The 17,993-nt window shown below is 41.8% G+C and overlaps 1 protein-coding gene across 5 annotated transcripts in view; it reads right to left on the bottom strand.

The window, feature by feature from the left end:
• Window positions 1-17,993, bottom strand: part of TMC5 (transmembrane channel like 5) — a 78,058-nt gene that overhangs the window by 54,673 nt on the left and 5,392 nt on the right. For 3 of the 5 annotated variants that reach the window (XM_043455747.1, XM_043455750.1, XM_043455751.1), the window contains exon 2: window positions 7,608-7,832. The gene's annotated coding sequence lies outside the window, so the exon portion shown is untranslated. Of the gene's footprint in view, window positions 1-7,607; window positions 7,833-15,532; window positions 15,659-16,825; window positions 16,898-17,993 lie in introns of those variants that run through there. The other 2 variants (XM_043455749.1, XM_043455748.1) reach the window with 2 other exon arrangements.

The raw sequence follows: 17,993 nt of genomic DNA, 5'->3' as shown, positions 1-17,993 counted from the left end.
AGGGAAGGAGGCCTGCCTGAGAGTAATGCCAAGAGCAAAGAGAACAGAACCAAGAGATAAACAGAAAGAAGGATCAAATGCTATGACATTGTTTAAGCACCTGAATCCAGCCATGCCTGAAGGCAGCCAGCCACTGGATACTTGAGTCATTACATTCCCCTTTTGACTTACAACTGTTTGAGTTGGGTTTTTGTCATACACAAATGAAAGAGAATGTCAACTAATATGCTGAGTTTTACAAACAGAAACATCCACACAAACTGAGTGCTCGAAAGACTAAATGCTGGGCTTTATGGCAACTTATTTTTCATAACATGGAAAATGAATGCATTCATTTACTTATATTGTAAGACTAGAAATTAATATATATTTATTTAAGGTTTAGGATTTCCATGGCCTACTAAAACCTTAGCTATGACTATTACATCTAACAAACTAAATGATGCCGACTAAATCTAAGAAAATAAAACCTGTTACAATACCAGCCTAAAAGAGAAAAACATGTCCACCAAAAGGCAATGAGAATGCTCATACATGCTTTTCTTACATAAGAGCCAGAAATTGGAAACAAGCTAACAGTAGAATAAGTAAATAAATTGTGGCATATTCGTACAATGAGATACTACACAGCAGTAACAAAGACTGAACTTCTGTGACATGCAATGACATGGATTCATCTCACAGAGGCAATGATGATTGAAATTCAGATACAAAAGACTACAGACTGTATAAAGTTCAAGAACAGGCAAACTAAATAATGGGGCTAGAAATCAGAATAGCGGTCACCTTGGGGAAGGGGGGAGATGGGAAACAATATGAGTGAGCAAGCCTCTGGGTTTCTAGGAATGTTCTCCTCTTGATCTGGGTGGTGGTTACACGGTGGCATGTGTGTGCACATCAAGTACACGTAAGAACTGTGTGGGTGCGTGCATGCTCAGTTGCTCGGTTGCGTCATGGACTGTAGTAAGAACTGTGTACTTCTCTATAAATATACAACCTCTCACTCTTAAAAAGAAAAAGGAAATGAGAAAGATCTAAACCAGAAACCATAATGTGAGACCTTCTATTTCCCCTTCTAATTCCTTCTAATTACACTAGTTGAAAATAAATGAATGACTCTAGTTCACAAACATTGGCAGTTTTCTCACATATGCATCACAGAACATCTGAGTGGATGAAAGCAAAAACTAGGTGAGAACAGGACACATTATCTGAATTGAATCATCTGTTGATGTCAGTTCAGCTCAGTCGCTTAGTAGTGTCTGACTCTTCGCGACCCCATGAACTGCAACAAGCTAGGCCCCCCTGCCCATCAGCAGGAGCTTGCTCAGACTCATTTCCATCAGGTCGGTGATGCCAACCAAACAACTCATCCTCTGTCATCCCCTTCTCCTCCCGCCTTCAGTTTTTCCCAGCATCAGGGTCTTTTCAAATGAGTCAGTTCTTCCCATCAGGTGGCCAAAGTATTGGAGTTTCAGCTTCAGCATCAGTCCTTCCAATGAATATTCAGGACTGATTTCTTTAGGATTGACTGGTTTGATCTCCTTGCAGTCCAAGCGACTCTCAAGAGTCTTCTCCAACACCACAGTTCAAAAGCATCAATTCTTCGGTGCTCAGCTTTCTTTATGGTCCAATTCTCACATCCATACATGACTACTGGAAAAACCATAGCCTTGACTAGATGGACCTTTGTTGGCAAAGTAATGTCTCTGCTTTTTAATACGCTGTCTAGGTTGGTCATAGCTTTTCTTCCAAGGAGCAACTGTCTTCTAATTTCATGGCTGCAGTCACCATCTGAATGATTTGGAGCCCAAGAAAATAAAGTCTCTCACTGTTTCCATTGTTTCCCTGTCTGTTTGCCATGAAGTGATGGGACCAGATGCCATGATCTTAGTTTTCTAAATCAAGTTTTAAGCCAACTTTTTCACTCTCTTCTTTCACTTTCATCAAGAAGTTCTTCAGTTCCTCTTTGCTTTCTGCCATAAGGGTGGTGTCATCTGCATATCTGAGCTTATTGATATTTCTCCTGGCAATCTTGATTCCAACTTGTGCTTCATCCAGCCGGGCATTTCTCATGATGTACTCTGCATATAAGTTAAATAAGCAGGGTGACAACATACAGCCTTGATGTACTCCTTTCCCAATTTGGACTAGTTCATTGTTTCATGTCCAGGTCTAACAATTGCTTCTTGACCTGCATATAGATTTCTCAGGAGGCAGGTCAGGTGGTCTGGTACTCCCATCTCTTGAAGAATTTTCCACAGTTTGTTGTAATCTACACAGTCAAAGGCTTTGACATAGTCAATAAAGCAGAAGTAGATGTTTTGCTGGAACTCTCTTACTTTTTCTATGATCCAATGGAGGTTGGTAATTTGATCTCTGGCTCTTCTGCCTTTTCTAAATTCAGCTTTAGAAATATCTGGAAGGTCTTGGTTTATCTATTGTTGAAGCCTTGCTTGAAGTATTTTGAGCATTACTTTGCTAGCGTGTGAGAGGAGTGTAGTTGTGCAGTAGTCTGAACATTATTTGGCCTTGCCTTTCTTTGGGATTGGAGTGGAAACTGACCTTTTCCAGTCCTGTGGCCACCTCTGAGTTTTCCAAATTTGCTGATATATTGAGTGCAGCATTTTCACAGCATCATCTTTCAGGATTTGAAATTGCTCAACTGGAATTCCATCACCTCCACTAGCTTTGTTATTAGTGATGCTTCGTAAGGCCCACTTGACTTCACATTTCAGGATGTCTGGCTCTAGTTGAATGGTCACACCATCATGGTTATCTGGGTCGTGAAGATCTTTTTTGTACAGTTCTTCTGTGTATTCTTGCCACCTCTTCTTAATATCTTCTGCTTCTGTCAGATCCAAACTATTTCTGTCCTTTTTTGAGCCCATCTTTGCATAAAATCTTCCCTTGGTATCTCTAATTTTCTTGAAGAGATCTCTAGTCCTTCCTATTCTATTGTTTTCCTCTATTTCTTTGCATTGATCACTGAGGAAGGCTTTCTTATCTCTCCTTGCTATTCTTTGGAACTCTGCATTCAAATGGGAATATCTTTCCTTTTCTCCTTTGCCTTTTGCTTCTCTTTTCTCAGCTATTTGTAAGGCCTGCTCAAGCATTTTGCCTTCTTGCATTTCTTTTTCTTGGGGATGGTCTTGATCATTGCCTCCTGTACAATGTCACGAACTTCCGACCACAGTTCTTCAGGCTCTCTATCAGATCTAACCCCTTGAGTCTGTTTGTCACTTCTACTACATAATCATAAGAGATTTGTCTATGTAACGCTGTGCAATGAAATGGTTAGGAATTAAGCCCTTGGCATCACGTTTAGTTTCCATCTGCTAGCTGTGTGGACTTGGGCAAATCACTTAATCTCTTTGATCCTGTTTGCTCATCTATCCAATACTGACTAATAATGCCTCATAGAGTTGGAAGGAGTGAACAACATGGGGCACATAAAGAACTGGCATCAAGGAAACATTCACTGAATAGAAGATATTATTTACCACTATTTTGATTTATATGTAATGAAAACCCTGGCAGCTATCACAAGAAAGAAGGCTTGGTGGACAACAAAAGTCAGGAATTCCATTTGCAGCAACATGGATGGACCTAGAGATTATCATATTAAGTGAAGTAAGTCACACAGAGAAAGACAAATGTGATGTCACTTACATGTGGAATCTAAAAATAAAATGGTACAAATGAACTTATTTGCAAAACAGGAACAGACTCTCAGATATACACAGTCTGTACATAGACCCACAGATACAGAGAAATTTATGGTTACCAAAGGGGAAAGGTATAGGGGAAGGATAAACTAGGAGTTAGGATTAGCAGACACAAACTACTATGTATAAAATAGATAAATGACAAGGTCTTACTGTATAGCACAGGGACCTATGTTAATATCTCATAATAAGCTACATGGGATTCCCTGGTGGCTCAGACGGTAAAAGAGTCTGCCTTCAATGAGGGAGACCCGAGTTCGATCCCTGGACCCAGGGAGACCCTCTGGGGAACAAAATGGTGACCCACTCCAGTATTCTTGCCTGGAACATCCCTTGGATGGAGGAGCCTGGTGGGCTACAGTCCATAGGGTCACAAAGATTCGGACATGACTGAGCAACTCCACTTTATTCACTATATGTATAGGCTACATATAGTTGAAAAGAATCTGAAAAAGAATATATATGTGTGTGTGTGTGTGTGTGTGTGTGTGTGTGTGTATGAGAGAGAGAGAGAGAGACCAACCTAGACAGCATATTAAAAAGCAGAGACATTACTTTGCCAGCAAAGGTACATCTAGTCAAGGCTATAGTTTTTCCAGTAGTCATGTATGGATGTGAGAGTTGGACTATAAAGAAAGCTGATGCCGAAGAATTGATGCTTTTGAACTGTGGTGTTGGAGAAGACTCTTGAGAATCCCCTGGACTGCAAGGAGATCCAACCAGTCCATCCTAAAGGAAATCAGTCCTGAATATTCATTGGAAGGACTGATGCTGAAGCTGAAACTCCAATACTTTGGCCACCTGATGCGAAGAACTGACTCATTTGAAAAGACCCTGATGCTGGGAAAAATTGAGGGCAGAAGGAGAAGGGGCTGACAGAGGATGAGATGGTTGGATGGCATCACTGACTCAATGGACATGAGTTTGAGTAAATCCCGGGAGTTGGTGGTGGACAGGGAGGCCTGGCGTGCTACAGTCCGTGGGGTTGCAAAGAGTTGGACACGACTGAGTGAGTGAACTGAACTGAACTGATGTGAGTGTGTGTGTATGTGAATTCATATATAGAAACTAATACAATGTTGTAAAGCAACTTATACATCAATTTTTTAAAAATCAGGCACTCAACTAGGACATAGTTTTAAAAAATAAAAATCCTTTATAATAAAGTAGAAGGAAAAGAAATTCTACCAAATTCCTCAGTTGACATAGTGACTGTAAATGAGAACTAAATTTTGCTGTGAGCTTCTTCTTAGTCCAGACTGAAAGAGAATCATACAAGTTATGTGATACTCATTTCTTCTGAAAAATAGGAAGTATATCAGTTTTTCAAGAAGTCCATGCTTCTCCCCAGGATGAATTTCTGAAAAAAATGTGTCACGAAGACTTTATAAAGGGGTCAGATGACCACATAATACAGCTCAGGGTCACCAGCTAAGAGCTCAGACCCTCCAGCAACTCCAAGAGGAGCTGTTGGGGCTGGGGGTGGGGCGTGTTGGGGGAGCTCTGGAGTCCCTGCAGGCCACTGTGAGATGAGAACCCCCTTCCATATAGGCAGTGGCATTGGGCTACTTTTGGCCAGTGGGCTGTGAGCATGTATTACTTCCAAGCAAAAGAATTTAAGAGTCAAAATCACAACCTTCTAGTACCTTTCCCCTGCCATGGCAACCAGTGACATTTCAGATGGAGACCCATTCTCCATCCATAGATCCATGACTAAATGGAGCACAACCCACCCCCAATAACCCATAACAGCACTTCATGAACAAGAAATAAACTTTCAGGAGTTAAGCCCTTGAGATTTTGAGTTTGTTTCTTAATGCAGTAGAGTCTAGCCTAGTCTGACAACACAAGATCATTTAGAATCTTTGACAAATATATCTTTGTGTATTATATGAATATATATATTTGTGAATATATTCATGAATGAATGAACTGTTGGCTGATCACATATAACATCTGTCTACTTATCTATCAATCATCTAGTTATTTACCTGTTTATCTCTGTGTTTCTTGTATGAACATACCTATTCATACAACACACACATTTAATATATGTATTCATGAACATATTTATGAATATATAAGTTCATGAATATATTCATATAACACAAATATGGATAGATAGATACTATATGTGATCAGCCAATAATGAGTTTCAATCTGCCGGTACAGTTCTCTGTTCTACTGACGTCTTGTGACAGGAGTTTGTATAGCGCACTTATCTTTTTCACAGACCAGGCACAAATGTGCTCTAGCCACTACCACCTAGTCGGACAAATTCCTAAGTAAGCAAGAAGACAAGCCCAGAGAAAATGACTGACCGAAAAGGGAGAGGAGGAAATAGCTACAAGGAAATAGTCTTGAGCTGACAGGGAAATTAAGTGGGAGTGGTCTTCTGAGAAGTTGACTCATAGTTTCCTACTAGCTATTAGAGGTACAAATATCCTGTCCTTTCCAAGGAAAAATTTCTCTTTGTGCCTTGGAAGAAGCTCAAATACACATATATTTTCCTTTTTATTGAAATATAGTTGAGGTACAATATTGTGTAAGTTACAGGTGTACAATAGAGTGATTAACAATTTTTTTAAAAGTTATACTGCGTTTATAGTTATTATAAAATATGGATTTTAGATTTCATAGAGTATATTATACATATTTTTGCCTCTAAATTTTGTTGCTCTAGTATCTTCCCAATAAGGGCCATTGAATCATCTATTCTGAGTCCTCCTTTCGACATCCATTTAGGGTTTCCTACTTCACTGTTTCATTGGTTTTCAGTCACATTCCCACACAATTATATGTCTTTTGAATCCGTTAATTGCAAGCTTCTTATTTGATCTTTCAAGTCTCCTGGTTTGAATGGGTGATCATAACAACCTTGCATTTAGCTAGTCCAATAATGTTCAAGGGATAAATTGCATCCTAGAATCCGATAAGGTCACAGACAGGCTATTTATCTGGATCTCTACTGCCTCTTAGGTTTCCCAGAATTAAACCAGCATAAGCCAAAGCAAGCCACCCATGATCTTTGTTCTGCAGTCACCAATGACCTCAGCAAACAGTGACATGGAGTCATTAAGGCCAAGCTTTATGTGTACTCAGAAAAAATGGAAACAATCCAAAAACCCATCAACAAGGGATGGATCAAATCAGTGACAGCACACCTGCACAATGGAATATCGTGGAGCTAAAAAAGAATGCTCTAGATCTCCATGTTCCAGCAGAAGACGGCCAGCTTTGTATGGCTCTTCTTTCTAATCTCCTTTTCCCGTCTCCTGCCCAACCCCACGCTAGAATCACGAGGCAGTCGTAAACTGCACAAAGGTTAATTTTGCTAATCAGGGCCAATTATTACCTGAAAGACAAGGGAAGAGAAGGCAGAGCCTTGTAAAAGCTAACCTGGCCACCACCAAAGGCAGGACATCACCCTGTAAGAGCCAAAATGAGGCCACAAATTCTAATTTCAGTTGTATGTCTTATCTTCTAACGGGAAGAACTTTGTTTTTCCAACACAAGACAACCTTTCAACCTAAATGAAACCAACATGCTTATACATGGTATACAATACATACAAATTTAAGATCCACAGTCAAAGTAATCAAAGTGAGTCTGTAGAAATTTTCAATTAGTTCCAAAGAGCCACCATCATTTTGATTTAGACCAACCGAATTTTTCAGGTTTTTCTTTTTTCTGGGGGGGGTGGGGAATGCTACATTTTATTTTGCTAACTAAAGACATTAAAAGCAACAACAGCTACCATGACCTACTATCACTGTTATTTCATAAAACATTTTATAGACATTTTTTAAAAGGAAAAATTCCCAATCTAAAAAGGAAGAACGGCCCATTTAATTGAATAGATTAACCTTAAAAACTTACATCTCTATCCTCGTTTTTCTCACTTTGTCCCAAACGAATGCAAACTTCACACAAACTGATGTGGTCTGCAGATGCTGCTGGAACTTCAGAGTCGGATGGATGTGTGTTTTCTCTCCCACTGGCTGTTGATAGAAGCTGGATCGGGGACGATTTCCAGAAGGTTATAGTCCTTAACGTGAATCTGAAGTCTGAAAATTCCCAGCTGCTGATTGCAGGCCATACATCCTGAAAATCAGATGACAGAGGACTTTGACTTCTACAAGAGATGGTGTCACACCACACCCCTTACCGGTGCCTATGAAGGAGGGTCATGCCAGTTCAATGCCTTCTTAGTTTCTTTCCTCTCAAGACTTAAAAAATGGACAACAATCAAGTACAGAGAGCAAAAGAATAAATACTACCAAATACTAATCTTTTTCATGTTAATTCCAGATTTGTCCTTATTTTCTCAAGGAAATAAAACATGACTGGTAAAATGGAAACTCTCAAGCTTCCCCTCAACCCAGTTTTCCACCTCTATCCCCCTCCCCCTTTCTCTGTCCAGAAGCCAGCATGATTTTGAATTTGGTTGGTGATTTTCCACTTCATATTGTTTATATGTTGACCACTGTTAGGGGTTGAATTATGTCCCTAGTAAAAGATATACAGAAGTACTTAACCTCTGGTATCTCAGTTTGTGACCTTATTAGGACAAAGGATCTTCCAACAGGTAATCAAGCTAGGATGAGGTCATTAAGGTCCAGTATGACTGTTGTCCTTGTTAGCAGGGGAACTTTGGACACAGCCATGCACGCAGGGAGGAGTGTGTGAAGAGACACTGGGAGGATGCCATGAAGATTGGCGTTCTCCTACCTCAGGCCAAGGATTACTACAAGTTGGAAGAGGCAAGCAAGGATCCTTCCACTATAAGCGTTGGAGGGACGATTACCCTCCCAACACCTTGATTTCAGACTTCCAGCCTGCAGAACTGTGAGATAATACATTTCTGGTAAGCCAACCAATCTGTGGTACCTTGTCAGGAATTGTCAAAGTCCAGTGGGAAATAAATCGGCTGTTCCCCCACCCCTCCTTACCCCTACCTTTGAGAATGGCTGAGTTAAACTGAGATTAACATAGGAGATCTAAAAAAAGGCTTCTACAGGTCTCTAAGTTTATGACATAAAGAAAAATTTACAGGAAAAAAAGGAAAGGAAAGGGAAACAGAGCTGAGATCTTTTCATCAAAGAGAAAGAAGTGGACATTTTGTATGATTAGGAAGTAAAAGGGATGTATCAATACTTCTGAGACATACTACCACCTGCCTCCTCGGAATCAGGCAGCAGGGGCATACGCTCGCTCAGTCTCCACTCGTTTTGGCGGGGGGACTTCATGCTCTCATTTTCTTGTTCTTCACACTAAGTCGTGTCCGACTCTTTGCGACCCCACGAACTACAGCACACCAGGCTTTCCTGTCCTTCACTATCTCCCTGAGTTTGCTCAAACTCATGTCCATTAGTCAACGATGCCATCCAACCATCTCATCCTCTGTTGCCCCCTTTTTCCTCTTGCCCTCAGTCTTTCCCAGCTTCAGGGTCTTTTCCAGTGAGTCAGCTCTTTGCAACAGGCGACCAAAGTACTGGAGCTTCAGCTTCAGCATCAGTCCTTCCAATGAACACTCAGGGTGATTCCCTTTAGGATTGACTGGTTTGGTCTCCTTGCTGTCCAAGGGACTCTCAAGAGTCTTCTCCAGCACCACAGCTCAAAAGTATCAATTCTTCAGCGTGCAAACTTCTTTTTTTTTAAAAAATAATTTAAAACCATTCTCAGCTACAGGGGTTGCATTTATGGAGGGTAGTTTGCCAAACTTTGTATAAACACGCTGGCCTGTTTTCCTGGGTCATGACCTTCATACATGCTGTTCCCTCCACCAAGAATGCTTTTCCCTCCACTCCTGGTCAGGTTAACTCCTCATCCTTAAGGAGTCGGCTTCATCTCTGCCTTCACAGAGAGGCCTCCCTTAATCCTCCACATCCAAACAATTCTTGTGTTTCTCTCATAGCATCCTGTCCCCTTTTCCACAGGACTTATCAATTTGTAATTATATATTAATTTTGTGCACTTATTGTTCAAAATGTGTCTTCCATTGACTGAGAGCTCTGTGAGGGTAGGAGTTGTTCTATTTTTCTCAGTATCTCCCCAGGATCTAGCACCATGCTTGGCACATAGGAGACAAAGGAGACACTCAATATTTGTTGAAGGAATGAAGGAATCTTGTCTCACAAAGTTCTCATTCATCACATGCATTGCCTAGAGCCTATCTTGTTGGCAGCCAGTGGGAAGGCAAGCCAATCTAACTGGGATCTGCTGGACCATCCTGGGAGAGTGGGGAGTGGGGAAAGGTTCACTCAGACCTTCTCAGGCCTGGGTCCACTGTGGCCACAGACACATCCCATTTATAAACTGAGGGTTTCAGATCATCACAGGGATTCTTGAAAGAAGAAATTTCCTCATGGAAAATAACAAGATTTTATTATTTATTATCTCCTTCTTTTTTAGTTCTTGTTCAGTGATTCAAGTTAATAACTACATCATCTCCACTAGTGCTAATGGTTCTTCAACAACTCTCCGAATGGGCCACAGTCTCTTTTTCAATGAGGGGAGAGCAAAACTCACGTTTAGAACCTTCATGAGGCCACAGCTTATGACTAGACTCTAACAATTTCACTTTTAAATTAACATGCAGCAAAATATTTGGGATATTTAGTTCTGTGAGCACATGCACAACCACCACTACAATCAGGATACAGACAGTTTCATCACCTTAAACTCCCCTCTGCCATTCCCTGAAATCACCCTCCCATCCTTCACCCAAGAAGGGTCTGTTCTCCATCCCAATACTTTTGCATTTTTCAAAATGTCATATAAATGAAATCATACCGAATGTAGCCTTTGAGATGCTTCTTCCACAATCCAGCTAGAATTTAATGACATGGTTTGGTTTTCCCTGTGTGTATGTATGTCTATGGGCTTCCCTGGTGGCTCAGATAGTAAAGAATCTGCTTGTAATGCAGGAGACCCAGGTTCGATCCCTGGGTAAGAAAGATTCGCTGGAGAAGGGAATGACTTCCCCCTCTAGTACTCTTGCCTAGAGAATTCCATGGACAGAGAAGCCTGGCGGGCTACAGTCCATGGGGTTGGACATGACTGAGCAACTAACACTTTTCACTTTTTTCATATATGTCTATAAATACATATAAAGGTAAATAAATATAATAATGTTTATAAAATAAATATGACTATATAGTCACCTATATGTATAAGAAAGTGATACAAATTTTCCACTTACAATAATGACATGTTTCCTTTTAAAATAAATCTATTAGGTTAAAAAAAAAGATAAATAATAACATTCATAGTACAAAAAGTGGGTAACAAGTATGAAGGTGGAATGCAAATGACAATATTTAGGGAAACAAAGGACATTATACAATAATATAATTACATACTCTCCCCTTCCCCTCCACACACATTCGAAATACCAGCTGTAATTCTAAGAATTTCTGAAAGGGAAGGAAAAGGAGTTTAAAAAGAAGACATTGCTCATTCCCAGGCATCTCATCTGAGCCAAATCCTCATAATCGCAGTTCTAGAAGCTTCGTTTCCTTTCAGGCACCTGATCTTGGAAAGTCAATTCCCACTCAGAGAACAAAGACCACCACTTGTCTGAGAGTGCTTGCCCAGGCATGAGGCCACACGCTCAAACACATCCACGTATCAGACTTTATTTCCTCACAAGTGCCTTGTTGTTCTTCTGGGCTGGTCATGTTAGCTTAATGATTACTTTGGCTGTCATCATTGAAGCCACCGTAAACAAATACCTTAGAATCCTTTATCTGCAGGGAAAGTGCAGAACAAGGAAATAAAACCAAGGAAATCAATCTCTTTAAAGCATGTGAGGGAAAATCCTTCAATCACCCATTTAACTAATTCATCCCGAAACTAAACATTTGTTAGCTCGCACCCCATGAGAGTCTTCCCCCAGAACTAAATTGTTTTAGAAACTGTTTCTGCCTTTGCCTCAGGCACATTCAAAACCACACATTGGAGCCCTCAGAAAATAAGGTTTGGTTTCCTATGAATAGAAGGGGGAGAAATAACAAAACATAACAAAATATCTTGTCTTTTTTCAAGTTTTCAACAAGGAATTTACTACATTTTAAGAGACTTACTTAATTCCCCAGGAACAGTAGTTGTATTTTAGGAATGCCAAAAGAATGTAAGATTTTTAGCTTGTTAAGCACATAAGAAAGTGTCAAAGACTAGAAAATGAACATGAATTTTCATCCTATGAAGGACATCACCTTGACATGGCAAAAATCTATCCAAAGAATTTAGCACGGAGGTAGCCCTGGAAAAGGGAATAGCAATCCACTCCAGTATTCATGCCTGGGGAATCCCATGGACAGAGAAGCCTGGGGGCCTACAGTCCATGGGGTCTCGAAGAGTCAGACCCGACTGAGGACTCACACTTTCTGAGTTCAGTCCCAGACCACTGCAACCAAGTGAATATTACAATAAAGTGAGTCATGTGAATTTTTTTGTTTTCCAGTGCATATAAAATTTGTTTATATATACTGTGGTCTATTAAGTATGCAACAGTATTACATCTTTAAAAAACAATGGGTATACTTTAATTTAAAAATATTTAATTGCTAAAAATGGAAACTGTTATCTGAGCCTCCAACAAGTCAATCTTTTGGCAATAGTAACATCAATGATCACCGTTCACAGATCACCATAACAAAATAACAATGAAAAAGTTTAAAATATGCAAGAATTACCAAAATGTGACACAGAGATACAAAGTCAGCAAATGCTGTTGGAAAAACAACACCAATAGACTTGTTTGGTACTGCGTGGTCACAAACCTTCAATATGTAAAAAAAAACAATATAAATTGAGGTGTGCCTGTAGAACTTTTTATGATGATGGAATAATTCTATATTACACTGTCAAATACAGCAACCATTGACCACATGTATCTAGCGAGTACTTAAAATGTGGCTAGTGCAACTCTGTAACTGAGGAACTGAATTTTTAATTTTATTCAGATGGTAAAGAATATGCCTGCAATGCCGGAGACCTGGGTTCAATCCCTGGGTCGGGAAGATCCTCTGGAGAAGGGAATGGCAAGCCACTCCAGTATTCTTGCCTGGAGAATTCCATGGACCGAGGAGCCTGGAAGGCTACCATCCATCGGGTCAAAAAGAGACATGACTGAGCAACTAACACTTCGTTAACTTTGATGTAGATAACCATGAGTGATTATGGGACTACCAGTGCAAGTCTAGGGAAGGAAAAGAGAGTGAAGCATAGAGCCTAAAGGAACTTAAACATTTAAAGCATCGCTGATCTGTGTGTTTTGGGGGCCATCAACCCAGGAGAGTCACCCAGGAGCCTAAGGGAGATGGGGACCCGTGGATCATCAGGTGACCAACTTGTCCCAGTTTCCCCAGGACATTCTCAGTTTTAGCACTGAAAGTTCCATGTCCTGGAAACCTGCTAGTCCCAAGAAAACCACCCTAGTTCAAGTCCCATCCCCAGAAGTTTTGATTCAGTGGGTCTGGGCTGGGACCTGAGAAGCTGCCTTTTTACCAGGTTCCGTGCATGAAGGTTTGAGAATCACTGCGAATTAGCCAGGGAACGGATCAGCAAGGAGCAGGCAGAGAAGTGGAAAGAGAAGAGATGTGAGGGTTTTATGCCTTTCTGCCTGGCTGGACTGCCCCAGCCCTTCCCAGAAGAACAAGGATCCCTTTCTGGGAGAGCTGGACCCAACACAAGGAGCTAACATGGCTCCTATACCTGCAAAGACCTGCTGGGAGGAGTGGGTGATTCTGCTGCCCAAGCAAGGACCCCACTTCTTGGAGACCCTGCCTCTTCCCCTCCCCCACTGTCAATGTGCTCAGAATCCTGCCCAGAGCAGGGAAAAATGATAAACCTAAGTGACAGCAAGGAAGCCGGCTAAGAGCAACGAGAGGCCACCCCTTCAGCTAACCGCCCAATAGCCACCCAAACCCACCAAGCAATGTACCAGCCCAGCCCCTCACATGCCCCTACCAGTACTCCAAAAATAGGGGGCTGGAAAATCCCCCTACCAGTGGACTGGGAGGAGTTTCCCTACTCTAGCACATGCGCACACCTCCCTCTAATCCAGTACAAAAGAATCCCTTGGTGGCTATTGGACTCATTAACTGCTCATAAATATTCCATGAATACATGCATCTAATTATAACAGACTGACCTATGACCAGGCCAGGCACAGTAGAGAATCTTGTTACATAACCTGCAGCTGTCAGTCAAAGTTGTCAGTCAATGACCCCTCGGATTACGCAATCGACCCTGCCTTAAAAACTAGGTACCCCAGTCCTCCAGGGCCATCTGCCTCCCTTGGCCTAGCCCACCTCTCTTCAGGTGTTCTCTCTTGCATGCAGCTCAGTCGCTCAGTCGTGTCCGATCCTTTCTGACCTGTTCTTTCTTCTGTCATTATTAACAAACTTTCTTGGAGTGGGTAAGACCTTACATTCTGCTTTGCCCCTTACCAAGAACTGAGGCCCACAGAAGGAAGGGTCTCCAGAGTCTCCTTCCACTAACACTCGCTCCCTCTCCCCTACCCTGGGGCTGGGGATCTTCCTCTTCTCTGCTAGAGGGTGTCAGAAAGGCAGGAGGGGCCAGGAAAGGTTGAGCTTCATCCACACTGTGATTCTGGGTCTGTGTCAAGCCTCCCTCATTTAGAAGAAAAACAACCCCTTTCTAAATCCACCTCTGGGACTAGAAGCTTAGTTCTTAGACTAATTCAGATCTGTATAATATAACAGTCCTATTATAAGGCCTATTGAAACAAACATTATATAACACAATCTAAGTATTATTCCAGATTTGCAGACAGGAAAAGAGAAACTGAAACCAATGATAACAAAACAACAAATATGTATATGCCAGACATGTTACGAGAAGTTCACAGGTGTTAACCCATTAAGTCCCTACCATAGCCTTAGTAATATAACAGATGCTATTATTAGCTTTATTCTACTGAGAAGGCTAAGTACCTTGGCCAAGAAACACAGCCAATATAGATGAAGTGCAGTATCATAAATGGCCCTTCCTCTTATGGAAGAGAATCCTCTCTTTTTCAACTTGCTTGTCCAGCATTCACATTTTGAATACAGTCATCTTTTTGCCCATGCTGAGTACGTATGAAGTTAGGCGTGGGAAGTTTCTAGATTCAGTGCTATTTGCAGCAGGGCCAGGAGCAGGGTGAGGGAGTAAGATCCTGGCCTGGGTTACACATTCAAGGGGTGCCAAAAATTCCAGTAATCAGGATTAATAACATTTTAATGCAACATTTTTTAAAGTAGGAAAAATGCAAAAATCCATGATGAACTAAATATCAACATTTTCAATAAAGACAGGTCAAGATTACTAAATTGTCCTCTGGCTCCTGTTTGACTTAGTATGGACTGCCCGGCAGGCAGGAGCCCACAGATCCTGAGTCATACTCCCACATAGCATCATCTCACCCCAGGAATGGAGGTTCTGGGGGCAAAGAAAGTCATCTTATTGGAGATCACCACCTAGCCCCTCTCTTTTTAAGGTCTTTCCCCTGATCAGACAATTTCTAATCAAGTCTCCACCAATTCTCTCTCACCAAGTCTCTCCAGTTCTAAGTCAAGCCTCCACCACAGGAGAAAAGTCTGCCTGTCACTATTTTGAGTTTATTGGGGATACAAACACAGTAAGTATGGAAGCAGTAACTATGGTTCTCAGTTCTTCTTATGAATTATAGAAATAGGATGTTCTTTTCTTCTTTTAAAAACCACTCACCCTGATTCAAATGCCATATAAAGCAGAATTTGTTTGTTTGGGCTTGTAAAATCCAGAGAACTTACCCAGTCTCTTCTTTCCCTATGAATAAAGAGTGTCTTTCCTAGAAATGACCTTCCCTAATAATTAGCATTCCATCGTCGTGTAGGTTTGTCTCTGGGAACATTGAACCTTTGGCGGCTGGAAATAACCTGAGCAGTAATATAGTCCAGTCTCTTTTTATTCCATTCTGGGACCTCTTGTCAAACGTGATGTATCATATGACTCACTGAACTGTCAGAAAGTTCAACCTGACCCTGCCTCTGAGGAGAGAACCCTTCCTGGCAAAAGAGGACTCTAAACCCCACCTTTGACATCCAACTCCATTGGAGGTCTGTTTGCTGATCTGTGCAGAAGGTATCTAGTAAAATAGCAACAATAACTAATAATAAGCACCAAGACAGCACCATTTGTTGAGAGCTTAACTCAGCACCAGCCACCATGCTATGCATTTGTAACTGAATTCTCAAGCAACCTTATGGAGGGGTACCATTATCTCTATTTTATGATGATTACATTGAGGCCCAGAGAGGTTAAGTAATTCGCTCAAGGTCACACATTTACAGATAGAATGCAATTCCAACTCTTTCCTTTCTGCCTGAACTTTAATCATCATCATCATCGTTGTCATCAGAGGAAGAAGGGAAGGATGAGAAGGAAGAGTCAGAGGTAATATTTACTGAGTACCGACAGGACACCATATGTTCTGTTTAGCCCTGACAGCCCCACATAGGAGTGGGAACTCTTAACACACTACTCATCCTACAGACAAGCAACCTGAAGCCAGAAAGGCCCACCTCCTCCAGCGTCTCCCAGTGAGGACCCAGGAAGCCGAGATTCCAGTGCAGGCAGACAGCTCTAGAGCTGTCTCTTTAGCCAGCACACTGCTTTGCCTCCCATTTCTCCATAGTCATTCTTTCCTCTAACAAATATTTATTGTGTATTGATTCTGTACATAGCATCTGGTGCTAAGCAACAGAACAGTCCTAGTTTTCGCCCCTCCCAAGACTGGTTCCCAAGCATTCCACATCATTTCTGTGACCCACCCCCAACCTTTCTTCAAAGTGCCCTCTCTGACCTGCACCCCATCTTTCAGGAATAGGCAGGCATTTCCTCTCTAATCTGCAGAGACAGTGAGGGTCCTCTTTTCTTACTAACTCATAAGACCCATCTTTTTCGGCCTTAAACACAGCCCTGCTTGCTCTCTTGGTCATGCCTCTGAGCTCCCAGGGAGAGGATGTCCTACCAGCTAATGGCAGTTTTATGCCACCCTGGTTATTTTCTCCCCGCTTGTCAGCTCATGGATAACTGGGTCTCACCCATTATACACAGACCAGTCCTTGACTTCCAACTTCATGGCTGCACCATGGCCTCTGAGTGCTGGGTTTGAGGAGAAGGTGGGGAGTGCCCTAACTCAGGGCCTTGTGTATTTATTTCTTCCTGAATGCCAGCCCCACCCTCTCATCAAAGTTCTTTCAGCATCAGTGCAATAAAAGATCAAAGTTCTTCCTACAGGTTATTTGATTTCTTGGACACTATAAGGAAGTTAGTTTTTTGTTTGTTTGTTTTTTCCCAGAAAGCTTAGCTTTTCATTTTTACAAGCAGGTCATTCTGGAACAGTCTGCTCCACTAGGCACCCTTAGGCACTGCCCACTCTGTCCTGCAGATTCAGCCCCTGGGGCAATATATTCAGACCTTACAGGTTTAACTTCGTAATTATGATGGCCTGATTTTCAGGGACATAGTTCCATGGAGTGTGGAACCAGCTCACACTCAAGGCTGACTTGAATCAAATCTTGACTCCAGCACTTTATGACTCTTCCCCCTCTGAACCAAGTGTATCCTTCTGAAATTCAATTTCCTCCATCTTATCTGCAGAATGGGGACCATATAATCTACCCCTAAACGTGTTAAGGGCTTCTCTGGTGGCTCAGACAGTCAAGAATCTGCCTGCAATGCAGGAGACCCAGGTTCAATCCCTGAGTCAGGAAGATTCCTTGGAGAAAGGAACGGCTACCCGCTCCAGTATTCTTGCCTGGAGCCTGGTGGGCTACAATCCACGAAAGAGTCAGACACGACTGAGGGACAAACTTTCACTTTCATTAATGGGTTAATCTCCGAGAAAGGCTAGACCATTTTAATGGTCAAGTTGTCAACAGCCACTGAAGGTTCAAGTTCCCACAAAGAAACCCCCACCACAGGAATGCTAATCCTTCAGGAACAGTCAGGTCTAGAAAGAGAAAGTGAAAAGGAAAGTCGCTCAGTTGTATCCAACTCTTTCGGACCCCATGGACTCTAGGGACCCCATGGACTCCAGGCCAGAATTCTGGAGATCCCTTCTCCAGGGGATCTTCCCAACCCAGGGATCGAACCCAGGTCTCCGGCATTGCAGGCAGATTTTTTACCAGCTGAGCCATAAGGGAAGCCCCAGATCTAGAAGGGAGACTCTATTCATATGGAAAGAAAGAAGTAAATGATTCAGGGCTG

Source organism: Cervus canadensis, chromosome 32, assembly GCF_019320065.1.
Source record: "Cervus canadensis isolate Bull #8, Minnesota chromosome 32, ASM1932006v1, whole genome shotgun sequence".
NCBI classification, from domain to species: Eukaryota; Metazoa; Chordata; class Mammalia; order Artiodactyla; family Cervidae; genus Cervus; species Cervus canadensis.
The sequence above is the reverse complement of the archived record's forward strand: the minus strand, read 5'-3'. Positions and strand labels throughout refer to the sequence as shown.